This window comes from Paramisgurnus dabryanus, chromosome 1 (genome assembly GCF_030506205.2).
Source record: "Paramisgurnus dabryanus chromosome 1, PD_genome_1.1, whole genome shotgun sequence".
Lineage (NCBI taxonomy): Eukaryota > Metazoa > Chordata > Actinopteri > Cypriniformes > Cobitidae > Paramisgurnus > Paramisgurnus dabryanus.
Window position 1 is genome coordinate 34,561,301 of NC_133337.1, and position 15,319 is coordinate 34,576,619.

Below are 15,319 nucleotides of genomic sequence, written 5' to 3' on the forward strand. Positions count from 1 at the left end.
GACAAAACCAACGGCCCACTGCCGCTCTCTGGGTCAGCTATGATGAGCTATGAATGTAACCATCCAACCAATCGGGCTTAATAGTGTCCATCTTCGCCAGCTTTGCAGAACCAATGGTGTGTGCGTGTGTTGACTCAGAAGGTCACAGGGGCTCCACAGATTCTGTGACCCCAAAAGAAGAGCCGGGAAACAGAGGAGGACCCCCGCAGCCAGGACAGAGCCTTCTTTATGCCCTAATCTGCTAGCATCAGAGATCAATATGGTTAGTGGTATCGCTACAATAGCAAGAGCAGGAGTTAGCACCTTGCCTGATTCTAGAAGCTCACTAGGGGGGCATAAAGCTCGAGTTTGTCCTGCCTGCTCGGAGCGATTCGGCTGACCTCTGGCACAGCCGCACCCCAGCATCTAACCTGCTTAACATTCATTACGGCAACTGGGACAGATGCTGCGATTTTGGACATGCTGTCCTCTTCTCCGTTTTACCCTTTTTCACTCATCCTCCCAACATGGGGTTGATTCTGAGTGCTTTTTCATTTTTAAACCAGAGATCACAGATTCACTGACAGGCAAAGCGTAATGTTATTCATCCTAAAGGGTTTTCGAAGAATCCTGGTGAGGCGGAGACTCACCGTATTTCTCGACTGATGGGGTCTGGAAGCAAGTTGCCAGGCCTTGCTGTTGACTCGTCTCCCCGGGTGACTGGTGCGGCAGAGGGGGTGAGGTTCGCCCGGCTGTGCCCTCATAAATCTGGGTTTTGAGCAATAAAGGTGTCGTCTTCCTCTTTCTTCAGGTGTCAGCATACTGTGTTTTCCATACTGCAACTCCATTTCCCCAAACTTCCTAGTCTTACTAAGTGTTTTCATGAGCTCTCGGTCTCTGCTTGTGTCTCACTTGCGGAATGAGGCATTTGTGCGTAAGCCCATTGCTTCTGTTAATTATTATACAAAACCAGTCAGGTATTGCACTGTTTTATAATCACAAACATTTGTAGACATACACAAGCCCTAAGCAATGGAAGGCAGCGATACACAATGGCCTTTTCATAGTGTGGAGAGAATGGACAAGGATCAGGTGCAGTCCTGCAGCATGCATAAATCTGACGTCGTGCTTAATTACATTACTGAGGATTTACAGAGTCGTTTTAAGGAAACTACACACACTATCAGTCCCACAAATCAAAGCTTATTAGTGGGAATGCGTGCAAGTGTGCGTTTCCCTTTGCGTATGCCAGTGGGACTGAGGATCTATCTGCGGTTTTAATCATATCTCATTAGCCTGAGAGGATTTTGAGTTGCCCTGTGCTCATTCTGTCCTCAGATAGAGCCCGAATTGCAGGAGAAATATTAACTAGGAAGTGCTTGACCAAACATGAGCTTGTTGCCATGGTGGCATGACAGAAACATGCATGTTAAAAAGCCCAGCATTTAAATAACTTTATAGTAGTTTTTAGTAGAATTGGGAAGGAAAATGTATTGAATTCATTTAATAAATTCATCCTTTTACATTCCTTAGAGTGTGTGATCTTGATTTAAGATTAACAGAACATCTTTCAGTCGCTCAGGACAGAACTTGTTGCAATGCATTCTGGGTAATCCAAATGCAACAAAGCCAGTTGCTATGACACTGGCAGAAAAATGCTTCTAATATAAATACAAGCAGTGTGTTTTTGTTGTTAATGTCTTAAAGTAATAAAGCTGATGCGTTATAAACCTTAAAAGTAAATAAATAAAAACCTAGATAAACAGACAGACAGATACTGAAAGAAGATAGATAGACAGACAGACAGATCTATATACAATCTATGTAGATAGACATAAAGACAATGTAGATAGATAGATACTGTGGGTGGATGGATAATATATGTAGATAGATAAGGTAGATAGATAATATAGACACCTACACAGACAGACAGACAGACAGACAGACAGACAGACAGACAGACAGACAGACAGACACACACACACAGTAGAATATAAAAAAATAGACAGACAGACAGACAGACAGACAGACAGATAGAGAGACAGACAGACACACAGACAATGTAGAATATAGATAAAAGACAGACAGACAGATACTGTAGAAGATAGATAAGTAGATAGACAGACAGACAGACAGTGTAGACATATATGGAAAAAAGACAGACAGATACTGTAGAAGATAAATAGATAGACAGACGGACAGACACTGTAGACAGACAGTGTAGATAGACAGATACATAGATAGACAAACAGACAAACAGACAGAAACAGACATACACTGTAGAAGATAAATAAATAGACAGACAGACAGATATACAGATCGATATACAGACATATACTGTAGACAGACAGACACAGAGACACTGTAGACAAACAGACAGACAAACAGTGTAGACAAACAGACAGACAGACAGACAAAAACAGACAGACAGGCAGGCAGGCAGACAGACAGAAACAGAAAGACAGACATATACTGTAGAAGATAGATAAATGGACAGACATACAGACAGATATAAAGATAGACAGACAGACAGACACTATAGACAGACAGACACTGCAGACAGACAGGGTAGACAGACAGACAGAGTAGAAAGACTGACAGATAGATACTGTAGAAGATAAACAGACAGCCAGCCAGACAGAAACAGACAGATGGATAGAAACAGACAGACAGACAGACACTGAAGAAGATAATTAGTTAGACAGACAGACAGATATACAGACATATATTGTAGACAGCCAGATAGAGAGACACTGTAGACAGACAGACAGACAGACAGACAGACAGACAGACAGACAGACAGACAGACAGACAGACAGAGAAGACAGAGAAGACAGACTGACAGATAGATACTGTAGAAGATAAATAGATAGACAGACAGACAAACACTGCAGACAGACAAACAGACAGACAGACCGACAGATAGACACTGTAGAAGATAAATAGATAGACAGACAGACAAACACTGCAGACAGACAAACAGACAGACCGACAGATAGATACTGTAGAAGATAAATAGACAGACAGAAACAGACAGACACTGTAGGAGATAAATAGATAGATAGACAGACAGATATACACACATTTATTGTAGACAGCCAGATAGAGAGACACTGTAGACAGACAGACAGACAGACAGTGTAGACAGACAGACAGAGTAGACAGACTGACAGATAGATACTGTAGAAGATAAATAGATAGACAGACAGACAAACACTGCAGACAGACAAACAGACAGACCGACATATAGATACTGTAGAAGATAAATAGACAGACAGAAACAGACAGACACTGTAGGAGATAAATAGATAGATAGACAGACAGATATACACACATTTATTGTAGACAGCCAGATAGAGAGACACTGTAGACAGACAGACAGACAGACAGACAGGGTAGACAGACAGACAGAGTAGACAGACTGACAGATAGATACTGTAGAAGATAAATAGATAGACAGACAGACAAACACTGCAGACAGACAAACAGACAGACCGACAGATAGATACTGTAGAAGATAAATAGACAGACAGAAACAGACAGACACTGTAGGAGATAAATAGATAGATAGACAGACAGATATACACACATTTATTGTAGACAGCCAGATAGAGAGACACGATATACAGACAGACAGACAGACAGACAGACAGACAGACAGACAGACAGACAGACAGACAGACAGACAGACAGACAGACAGAGTAGACAGACTGACAGATAGATACTGTAGAAGATAAATAGATAGACAGACAGACAGATGGATAGAAACAGACAGACAGACAGACACTGAAGAAGATAATTAGTTAGACAGACAGACAGATATACAGACATATATTGTAGACAGCCAGATAGAGAGACACTGTAGACAGACAGACAGACAGACAGACAGACAGACAGACAGACAGACAGACAGAGAAGACAGACTGACAGATAGATACTGTAGAAGATAAATAGATAGACAGACAGACAAACACTGCAGACAGACAAACAGACAGACAGACCGACAGATAGACACTGTAGAAGATAAATAGATAGACAGACAGACAAACACTGCAGACAGACAAACAGACAGACCGACAGATAGATACTGTAGAAGATAAATAGACAGACAGAAACAGACAGACACTGTAGGAGATAAATAGATAGATAGACAGACAGATATACACACATTTATTGTAGACAGCCAGATAGAGAGACACTGTAGACAGACAGACAGACAGACAGTGTAGACAGACAGACAGAGTAGACAGACTGACAGATAGATACTGTAGAAGATAAATAGATAGACAGACAGACAAACACTGCAGACAGACAAACAGACAGACCGACATATAGATACTGTAGAAGATAAATAGACAGACAGAAACAGACAGACACTGTAGGAGATAAATAGATAGATAGACAGACAGATATACACACATTTATTGTAGACAGCCAGATAGAGAGACACTGTAGACAGACAGACAGACAGACAGGGTAGACAGACAGACAGAGTAGACAGACTGACAGATAGATACTGTAGAAGATAAATAGATAGACAGACAGACAAACACTGCAGACAGACAAACAGACAGACCGACAGATAGATACTGTAGAAGATAAATAGACAGACAGAAACAGACAGACACTGTAGGAGATAAATAGATAGATAGACAGACAGATATACACACATTTATTGTAGACAGCCAGATAGAGAGACACTGTAGACAGACAGACAGACAGACAGACAGGGTAGACAGACAGACAGAGTAGACAGACTGACAGATAGATACTGTAGAAGATAAATAGATAGACAGACAGACAAACACTGCAGACAGACAAACAGACAGACCGACAGATAGATACTGTAGAAGATAAATAGACAGACAGAAACAGACAGACACTGTAGGAGATAAATAGATAGATAGACAGACAGATATACACACATTTATTGTAGACAGCCAGATAGAGAGACACTATATACAGACAGACAGACAGACAGACAGACAGACAGACAGACAGACAGACAGACAGACAGACAGACAGAGTAGACAGACTGACAGATAGATACTGTAGAAGATAAATAGATAGACAGACAGACAAACACTGCAGACAGACAAACAGACAGACCGACAGATAGATACTGTAGAAGATAAATAGACAGACAGAAACAGACAGACACTGTAGGAGATAAATAGATAGATAGACAGACAGATATACACACATTTATTGTAGACAGCCAGATAGAGAGACACTATATACAGACAGACAGACAGACAGACAGACATACAGACAGACAGACAGACAGACAGACAGACAGAGTAGACAGACTGACAGATAGATACTGTAGAAGATAAATAGATAGACAGACAGACAAACACTGCAGACAGACAAACAGACAGACCGACAGATAGATACTGTAGAAGATAAATAGACAGACAGAAACAGACAGACACTGTAGGAGATAAATAGATAGATAGACAGACAGATATACACACATTTATTGTAGACAGCCAGATAGAGAGACACTGTAGACAGACAGACAGACAGGGTAGACAGACAGACAGAGTAGACAGACTGACAGATAGATACTGTAGAAGATAAATAGATAGACAGACAGACAAACACTGCAGACAGACAAACAGACAGACCGACAGATAGATACTGTAGAAGATAAATAGACAGACAGAAACAGACAGACACTGTAGGAGATAAATAGATAGATAGACAGACAGATATACACACATTTATTGTAGACAGCCAGATAGAGAGACACTGTAGACAGACAGACAGACAGACAGTGTAGACAGACAGACAGAGTAGACAGACTGACAGATAGATACTGTAGAAGATAAATAGATAGACAGACAGACAAACACTGCAGACAGACAAACAGACAGACCGACAGATAGATACTGTAGAAGATAAATAGACACACAGAAACAGACAGACAGACAGAAACAGACAGACACTGTAGGAGATAAATAGATAGACAGACAGATATACAGACATATACTGTAGACAGCCAAACAAAGACAGACAGAAAGACACTGTAGAAGATAGATAACTAGACAAACAGACAGACAGACATACACTGTAAACAGGAAGACAGAAACTGTAAACAAATAGACAGACAGTGTAGACAGACAGACAGACAGACCGTGTAGACAGACAGACAGTTTAGACAGACAGACAGTTAAATACTGTAAAAGATAGATAAATAGATAGATAGAGACAGACCGACATACAGAATATCGGGATCACACACTGTCTGAGAACCTTTGTGTGCGCATGCTTCGGATGTGTCAGTCAACGCGAGGAAGACTGTTTTCATGTGTTATCGATCTTAATACCTCTTTCAACATCACTCAGGTTCTGGACTTTTTCATGCATGTTTTTTTTATTCATGTAGGTTTTAAAACCAAAACCAAGAACTAAGAAAGAAACAAGGAAGAAGTGCTTTGCTTCCAAAGGACATGCATCCTTCGCATTAGGAATGTCAGGCAATATACAAATAAAGATTTTCAGAAGTTGAATTACTATTTGGAGGATTGGGATGGCATAATGTACTTATTTTTACGAAAACCTCAAATTGACCAAAATCTAAATTTTTACTTCTTTAGCCTGGAGCTAAAATTAGACCAGCCGGGTCACATATGCTTAGAAGACAAATTCATTGTACAAACATATGAAAGCTTATGTCTTTTGTGAATAAAGATCTAGCTATTCTACCAGGTATTGTTATCTTAAAAGCTAAGGAACAATAGCCGGTGGGTCTGGGCTTAGACCATCCCAGCAGGAGAACTGAACCTACTGTGAGACTAACTTACTCTCGTCCTAAACTTTATCTCAGCCGGAGAGCCCACACTGAGTCGTTATACACCCATTCCATCAATCTGTCAAAGCAGAAGAGATACATGCAGTACAATACGGCCTCCCCACATTTTTGCTTTAATGGTTCCTCCTCACAATATGGTTCTTGCAACACCAATCAGTTCAGCTATTTCCACCCCATCAGGCGATATAGTAACTGTGGCATTAACTCGACCCTTGCTTTCTGAACCTGGGAGGACATTTGTGTTTGTGAGTTGAAGTATTAACAAATTAGAAACTGAGGTCTTGTCCTTTTCAGCATTCTACATTTTATAGAAAGGATTTTGCGAATAAAGGCAAGATTGCTATCAGTGCACCTGCTATGAAGAAAACAACCATTCATGCCATGATCAATTTTAATGTCCAAAACATATTCATTAAGAGTGTTGGTGAGAAGGAACAGTAACTAAAAATAGCAATGCTTTGTAAACTTGTTATCAAAGTAGCATACAATGTTAACAGCGCGTTGGTGTAGTTAGTACACTGTTATTGTTAACTACCTGTAAATTTACATGTATGCATTTTGCAGTGTAACTTTTTATCAGTGTAAGTGACCCTGGACCACAAAACCAGTCCTAAAACATATACAGCGGGAAAAATAGAACTGAAGATCAAAGTTCATAAAAGAGGCCCAAGGAACCTTCAAGATTTAAAGACCATGGGCCCTATCTTGCACCCAGCGCAATTGACTTTCTCAGTGACGCATGTATCATTCGTATTTTGCACCGGCGCACAGCGGGTTTTTCCATCCACAGACGCACATCGGCGAACTAGGGAATGAACTTGCGCTCCCTGGGCGGTTCAGCGCAAAAAAGGAGGCGTGTTCCGGCGCAAACCATCCCTGATGCTATTTTGCAGTTTCAAAAAACAATTGCGCCACTGACCAGAAAAAACTAGTCTAAAGTCAGTGGCGCGTTGTGTTTTGTTCATTATGCTATTTTACAACGCGCACACATTTTGCTTATCTAATCTACACAGATGCAACAGTTATTTTTGCAAATCATAAATTGTTACAATAAAAAATATTAACAAATGAGATAAGGGAAATCACTGTGGTGAGCATTGTGGGGATAGTTTTAATTTATTTTGTGTGGCTGCTTTAAAAAATTATCATGCAAATAACGATTAAAATATTTTCATAAGTTTGTTGTGTGGCTGTATTACGTTTATTTTATGTAAATAATAATTAAAATTAATGAGAACTTGATTTGTAAGTGTACTTTGGGGTTGGACTGCTTGCGTTTCTTGCTTTCAGCTGTGAGGGTGGACGCAGTGATGTCCTCTGCTGGCATCAGGTCCTGTGTAGAGGCAGATCCACCTCCCGTTACACGGCGTGCCTGATTTATGCTAGCAAGCTTGGGATTCCCCCCTCTCCTGACATCATTGCAGCGCTTGCGGCGCAACGTCCTGGGGATGCCAGCTGATGAGACAATTGTGGCTATTTCCTCTCATGCCTGTTTAACCAACGCTGATTTGGGCGGGTTTCTCCCATCGCCATACAAAATAATTTCTCTGTCTTTGACTGCTCTGACAAGAACGTCGGTCTCCTCGGCTGTGAACCGCTCCTGGTGTGCGCCTGGTAAATCCGTCATAATAATAGCAACTCGCCATGGAACTTGCGCACTTGCGTTTAAAGGGAATGTTGGATTACGTTCTGATTGGTTTATTTGACGTTACGCCCAAACCACACCTATAAATAATGAACCTACTTCAGACCAAACCCTTATTGATTTGCGCCTGGCGCAAGAGTTATTTCTCCCACCGGGAAAAATAGCAACAGCGCCCAAGATCCGCCCACAAAGTCACTTGCGCTTTGCGCTTCCCACTTGCGTTTCAGATCGTTAAAATAGGGCCCTATTTGTGTGAAAGAATGGGCCAGAATCACTCCTGAGCAATGCAGACGACTGGTCTCTCCATACAAGAGGCGTCTAGAAGCTGTAATCACCAACCAATTCTTTTCTACAAAGTATTAAATAAAGTGTGTTCAATACTTATTCCCTGTGTCATTTCACTTTATTTATTATGACTCAACTTGTATACTTAAATGTTCTGATTTCTTTGTATGAATTCAATATGGCTTGATGGCTACATCTGGTGGAAATTTTGGGTCAATAGCCCACTTAGAAATCCCCTTAAAATTATCGATTTTATGTAAAGTTTAATTTAGTAAATTTCCTACAGTAAATATATAAAAACTTCACTTGGACAACTTTAAAGGGGTTTTCCTTAATATTTGGATTTTTTGCACATCAGATTCCGATTTTCAAATAGTTGCAAAATGTTGTCATATCCTAACAAACCATAAAGCTTATTTATTCAACTTTCAGATCATGTATAAATATAAATTTAAAAAATATGACCCCTTATGACTGGTTATGTGGTCCAGAGTCACTATCGAACCCATGATCTCTGTGCTGTTAATGCAATCCTCTATCAGTTGAGCTACAGTTCGTTTTCGATTTTACAGAATCGTTTTTGCCTACATAACTTTTGGTGTTTACTGTGCATTACTGTGCATGTGTGTGTTCATGCATGCGTAAGTGCATATATGACAGAGAAAACCTGAGAGTCACGGCTAATTGAGAAACGTGCAAAGGCGAGAAACTGTGAACGCCCAAACAATATCGCTGGACTCGGGCCTGTACTCACTTATGGACAGGCTATTCACTTCATCTACAAGCGGGGAAGAAAAGAAAACTCCAAACTCTCTATAAAGCCCTTTCAGGAGTGATTTGTTATTCTCTTTTTTCTTACTCCCCTAAACAGTCAAAAGAAGAAGAAAAAAGTAGGATGGGGCTTTTCAGGGAGGAGACCTGAATAAATTTTACATACTCGAGGCAGCGTACATAGTGATTGCCGCTTCCCCTAAAACTTTCTTTTCTCCTCACGCTCTCCCTTTTTTCAGAAAACACTTTTCTTACTGAATGGGCACCTATTAGTGACTCCATTATGGAGGCAGAGCACTTCAATGGCTTCTGGCTGTGAGGCTGTATGGTAAAGCCTCAGGCTCAGCACAGCCCACCCCAAACCGCCTCCTGCGGTCCACACTCACTGTATTGATAGGTAGACGCGGTACGGAGTTGGTGAATGTGTGTGTGTCTGCTGGGGGATGGGGGGGCTCTCATCCTTCGCTTTTTTGTGATCTCCAGGTGTTTTGGGAGAAAGTGTGGCTTTGAAAGACAGGGAGAGAGACAGAGTAGAAAAAGTTGGAGGTGTGGGGGGAGGTCATTGTGCTGTGCTTTCCACACTAGTCACTTAAAACCAGAATGTAATGTTCAACATGCATTAGCTGATCTCCATAATAATCCCTACTTACCCCCCAATGCACACTCACATATACATATACAGCAACTCCCACCCTCCCACCACCCCTCCAACCAAATAAATGATGAATCTCAGGCGAATCACACACACTGTGCCACCGCTTGAAAATGTATTCTTATTGGACTGTTACAAGATGGATGGACAAGAAAAACATTTGAGAATAATGTTCCTTCCCAGCATGCAATATTGCGTTTAAAAGACGTCTTATAGCCGTCCAAACACAGCCAAATTTTCTCCTTTCAGACATCTAACCATAGCCCAAAAAGAAATAAATGAAACCTCCTTGTAAATGCTTTTGACTTTGCTTACATGATATCTCAAATATCTAATGTCAAAAGATGACATAAACAATGCAAAAGAAACGTTTTTATAAACTTTTTAAACAATTATTTAGTGAATGTGATGCTTCATTTTTAGACAATGAACCTCATGAATGTTTATGAACCTCAGGAGATCAAACTAAATATTATTTGACCTGTTAAATTTTACTGTCGCACATGTTAAAATGCCGTTTAAAACTTTTAATTGTAATTTTGCTTTATTCAAGAAGTATACATTAAATAAATAAATAAAAACTACTTAAAAAGTTATAGGGCCCTATCTTGCACCCAGCGCACTTGACTTTGTCAGTGACGCATGTATCATTCGTATTTTGCACCGGCGCACAGCGGGTTTTTCCCTCCACAGACGCACGTCGGCAAACTTGGGAATGAACGTGCGCTCCCTGGGCAGTTCAGCGCAAAAAAGGAGGCATGTTCCGGCGCAAACCATCCCTGATGCTATTTTGCAGTTTCAAAAAACAATTGCGCCACTGACCAGAAAAAAAAGTTTAAAGTCAGTGGCGTGTTGTTCATTATGCTATTTTAAGGGCGCATATGCTTGACCATAATGTATAGCGTGCACAACGCGCATACACTTTGCTTATCTAATCTACACAGATGCAACAGTTATTTCTGCAAATCATAAATTGTTACACTAAAAAATATTAATACACGAGATAAGGGGAATCATAGTGGTGAGCATTGCGGTGATAGTTTTTATTTATTGTGTGGCTGCGTTAAAAAATTCCCATGCAAATAACGATTAAAATTTTCATAAGTTTGTTGTGTGGCTGTATTACGTTTATTTTATGATTATGAATTTGTAAGAGTACTTTGGGGTTGGACCTTGCTTGCGTTTCTTGGGTCCGATTTCAAAGCCCCCAAACCCTTTCAGCGGTGAGAGTGGACCTCTGCGATGTCCTCTGCTGGCGTCTGTGTAGAGGCAGATCCACCTCCCGTTACACGGCGTGCCCGATTTATGCTGGCAAGCTTGGGATTCCCCCGTCTACTGACATCATTGTAGCGTTTGGCCCAACGATGGGGATGCCAGCTGATGAGACTGTGGCTATTTCCTCTCACGCCTGTTTGACCGACGCTGATTTGGGCGAGTTTCTCCTATCCCCATAAAAACCACTTCTCTGCCTTTGACTGCTCTTAAAAGAACGTTGGTCTCCTCGGCTGTGAACCGCTCCTGGCGTACGCCTGGTAAATCCGTCATAATAATAGCAACCCGCCATGGAACTTGCGCCCTTGCGTTTAAAGGGAATGTTGGATAGCGTTCTGATTGGTTTATTTGACTTTACGCCCAAACCACACCGATGAATAATGAACCTACTTCAGACCAACCCCTATTTGATTTGCGCCCGGCGCAAGAGTTATTTCTCACGCCGGGAAAATAGCAACAGCGCCCAAGATCCGCCCAACTGCCCTGTCATTTACTGCGTTGAAACGGAGATCATTCAGCAGCATAAAAGCATATCGCGTCATGTGCTCATTTGAGCTATAATAAACGAAAATACCCGCGCGTCATCCCAACAAGATATATCGTTCAGCCTCTCAAATTGCGGGTTTTAAATGCATATAAACAATCACGATGAGAAATGTCTGAAAACTGTTTTAAAGCAGAGATCAGGGAGCTCGTCAAATATCCACTCTGAAGCTGAAATCATTCACCAGCATAGAACTGTGCGTTCACGCGCTCCTTTATAGTCTTATCATAAACAAAAATCCACGCGTGAGTGGTTTCTGGAGAGAGAAATAACAAATACTTTGCAAACTTCAGACGCTGCGTAGAAGAGAGGGCGGGACTTTCAACAGGTCACGTGTCTTTCCAGGACCATCAGATGCCGTGTAATCTTGGCAGTGTGAATGAACAAAAACTCTAACTATTCCGGAAAAATCCAGGATGCCTTTCCCGTGTATTTTACGGAATGTCTGTGTGAAAAGGGCTTAAGTGTAGTGTAGCCAATTTTCTTTGTTTTACATAAAAATGTACAACTTAATTAATATTTTAGGTAAGGGGTCCCTTACAAAAAGTTTACCTGCTGGTCCTTAGCATCATAAAGTTTGAAAAACCCTGTATTAGGATATTGACCACATTTTTAAGCTTTTTACCTCTATTGAGAAAGGACATTGGAGACGGACTAAAAACTTTTATAGAAGGCGAAATTTTTACATGTACTTAAATTAAATACCAATAAAATTACTAATTTGTGAACATTTCAATGACTGAATAATAACCTTTTCATTGCTATTAAAGTGAAATTTGCCATTAACTCTTTCCACACCATTGACAAGTTATCTCGTCAATTAAGAGAAAACATTTCCAAAACATACAAAAACTGATGCAAAAACGAATTTAATCAATTTTAAACTCTGTGTATGTTTTGATCTTCATTCTGAATCTGATCTCTAAAATCATTTACAAAAATGCAATTATTCAATTCAATTCAATTCAATTTTATTTATATAGCGCTTTTCACAATTGTTAATTGTTGCAAAGCAGCTTTACATGAGTAGATGTAGAGGAGAACACTGAAAATCAATACATAGTATAAGAAGTAGAATATAGCGGCTTAGGATAAACCGTGTAAGCGAGCGTATTAATAATGTAACGTCAGTAAAGTGCTAAGTTAAGCCAAAGTTTGCTGACTCTCCCTGGGACTAAAAAACCCCCTAGGAGAAAACCCAATGGGAAAAAATCCTAGAAGGACAAAAAACCCTAGGGAGAAATTAATATTTATATATATATATATATATATATATATATATATATATATAGACACGGTAGGGATAGGAAGCGGGTAAGCGGATTAAACTTCAGCCCTTTGGTCAAAAAAGAAGAAACCTACCCATATTTAAGAGGTTATAAAAAGAGAACAAAGAATGAAGATAGGATGAAATTTTTTTCCCTGTTTTTTTTTAAGCAGAGGGTCTGTTCTTTCATTTGATATATTTGTATGTTTATATATTTATAGAAGAAAATTTCCCTGGAAGGCATTTTGTGAAACCTTTGTGAAAATCACAAAATAATGCTGGCTGGCAGCTTTTTTTTTAAAAAGCTGGCGGGGAATGAGTTAAAGTGAAACCCTTAAAGGTGACCTAGAATGATTGAACGGGGTATTTATCCTTGTTCTGTGATGTGACATGTAGACAAAAATGTTTTTGTTTGGGTCTGTAATGCCTTAGAAGCTTCCTAAAAACCTCTCTCAGATAGCTCTATTAGGGTGGGGGATTTTAAACAAGTGGTTTTGCACCTATTTGGCTCCCCCTACTGGCTTAACTTGCAATCTCATTACTGATTGGCTGACTTTGCTGCCACTCAAAAAATGTAGCCAATTATTTTAAAGTGAAGGGGCAGTTAGATGCCTGTGATGTCATAAGCATCAGTTTTTCAGATTGGGCCGTTTTCTGGCTGACATTTCTAAAAGAGGAATTTCTATGAGACTGAGATGTTTAGCATGTCTAGCACTTTTTGCATGTTCGTGAATGCGGGTAGACTACCATTATTCAACAAAGACAAGGTAAAAATGGTTTTTCATTCTCTGTCCCCTTTAAAAGAAAACATGTCAAAGTCACTTAGAGGGTTTTGCATCTGAGCTCTTCACATTTACTTTGTACATTTATACTTTCCATAAATGGGGAACATATAGGACATCCTGTCTAAAATCAGTAAACAGCATTATTAACTATACAGACGTCTGATGCATTTTAAACTAGCTACTTTTCATGGTATGTAAGACAATAGTTATTTATCTGACAGTTCTAATAGTGGGAAAAGTTCCTTTAAAGATTAAAAATGTCATACCTTTACCAATGGAAGGTAAAAGTGAGTGACAGAAGAAGACGCATAAAAAAAATATTTTAAAAGCAGTAAAAAGTAAAAAGGATATAACAAATAAATATTTTTTTTTGTCTTTTATCCCGATCACGAACTTAAAGCCTGACAAGAATCGCAATTTTTATTCTATTTACATATAATTTAATTCTGGTTCCAGTTTCTGTATCTCTGTGCAGATTCGGAAAAAATGATTCATTCATAACACTGTTTGCTATGTTGTGTTTTGATACCCACGTCACATGAGCGTGCCGCAGATAAAGCAGGATGACATTACTTTAATGTCTAAAGCGGCAGCATTATTCTGGTGTCAGTGTATGATCATGTTGACCAATGTGATGGTGTGTGTTTGTTTGCTATAAAGGAATGGAGAGGGCTTGAGCTGGATGAAAACGGAGGTGGGGGCCGCGTGTATGTTTTGGGGATGTCTCTGTGTAAGAGTTGTGTGCGTTTACGTGTATGCGTGTGGTTAAAGAGAGAGACTAGAATTTGGAAAGAAGGGCTCTGTGTTGAGTATGGAGTTATTGTTTAGCCATGCTTACCTCCACGGGGAACCATCTGCTCTCTGTCAATGTGTCACCTGCTCGTCTGAGCCGTCGCCACGGAAACAGGGGGAGGAGGATTAGGAGAGGTTAGGCTTCTGAGAGGAGGGCCCATGCAGGAATATGGAGGAGGTTGCCCTGGGAAACGGTTAAAAGAAAGTCTGACCGGCTTGAAAAATATCACCCTCTGCTGGATAAGCAGACTTTGGTATTATAAATGTTATGGGTTCGATCACATATTGAGAAAATGTATCGCTTATTGGATGAAAGCATCATACAAGTGTAACCTGGTCCATTGGCTGGTTATGCACTAGATGGCTTTAACTATTAAACTGTAGGTGTGCTAACATTAATATTGTTATTACAAATCACATGATTACTAGGTGTTGATAGACAAACTCATCTTTCCTAATAGTGATGTATAAGTGTGGACAAGCTAAGAAAGAACAACAGACAGTTCAAA

The 15,319-nt window shown here is 40.0% G+C and overlaps 1 protein-coding gene across 2 annotated transcripts in view; it reads right to left on the reverse strand.

Moving 5' to 3' along the window:
* The window catches only part of LOC135749828 (uncharacterized), a 98,442-nt gene extending 83,454 nt beyond the window's left edge, over positions 1–14,988 (reverse strand). For both annotated transcript variants that reach the window (XM_073816138.1, XM_073816143.1), the window contains exon 1: positions 14,857–14,988. The gene's annotated coding sequence lies outside the window, so the exon portion shown is untranslated. The remainder of the gene's footprint in view (positions 1–14,856) is intronic.
* Between the last annotated feature and the right edge of the window lie 331 nt (positions 14,989–15,319).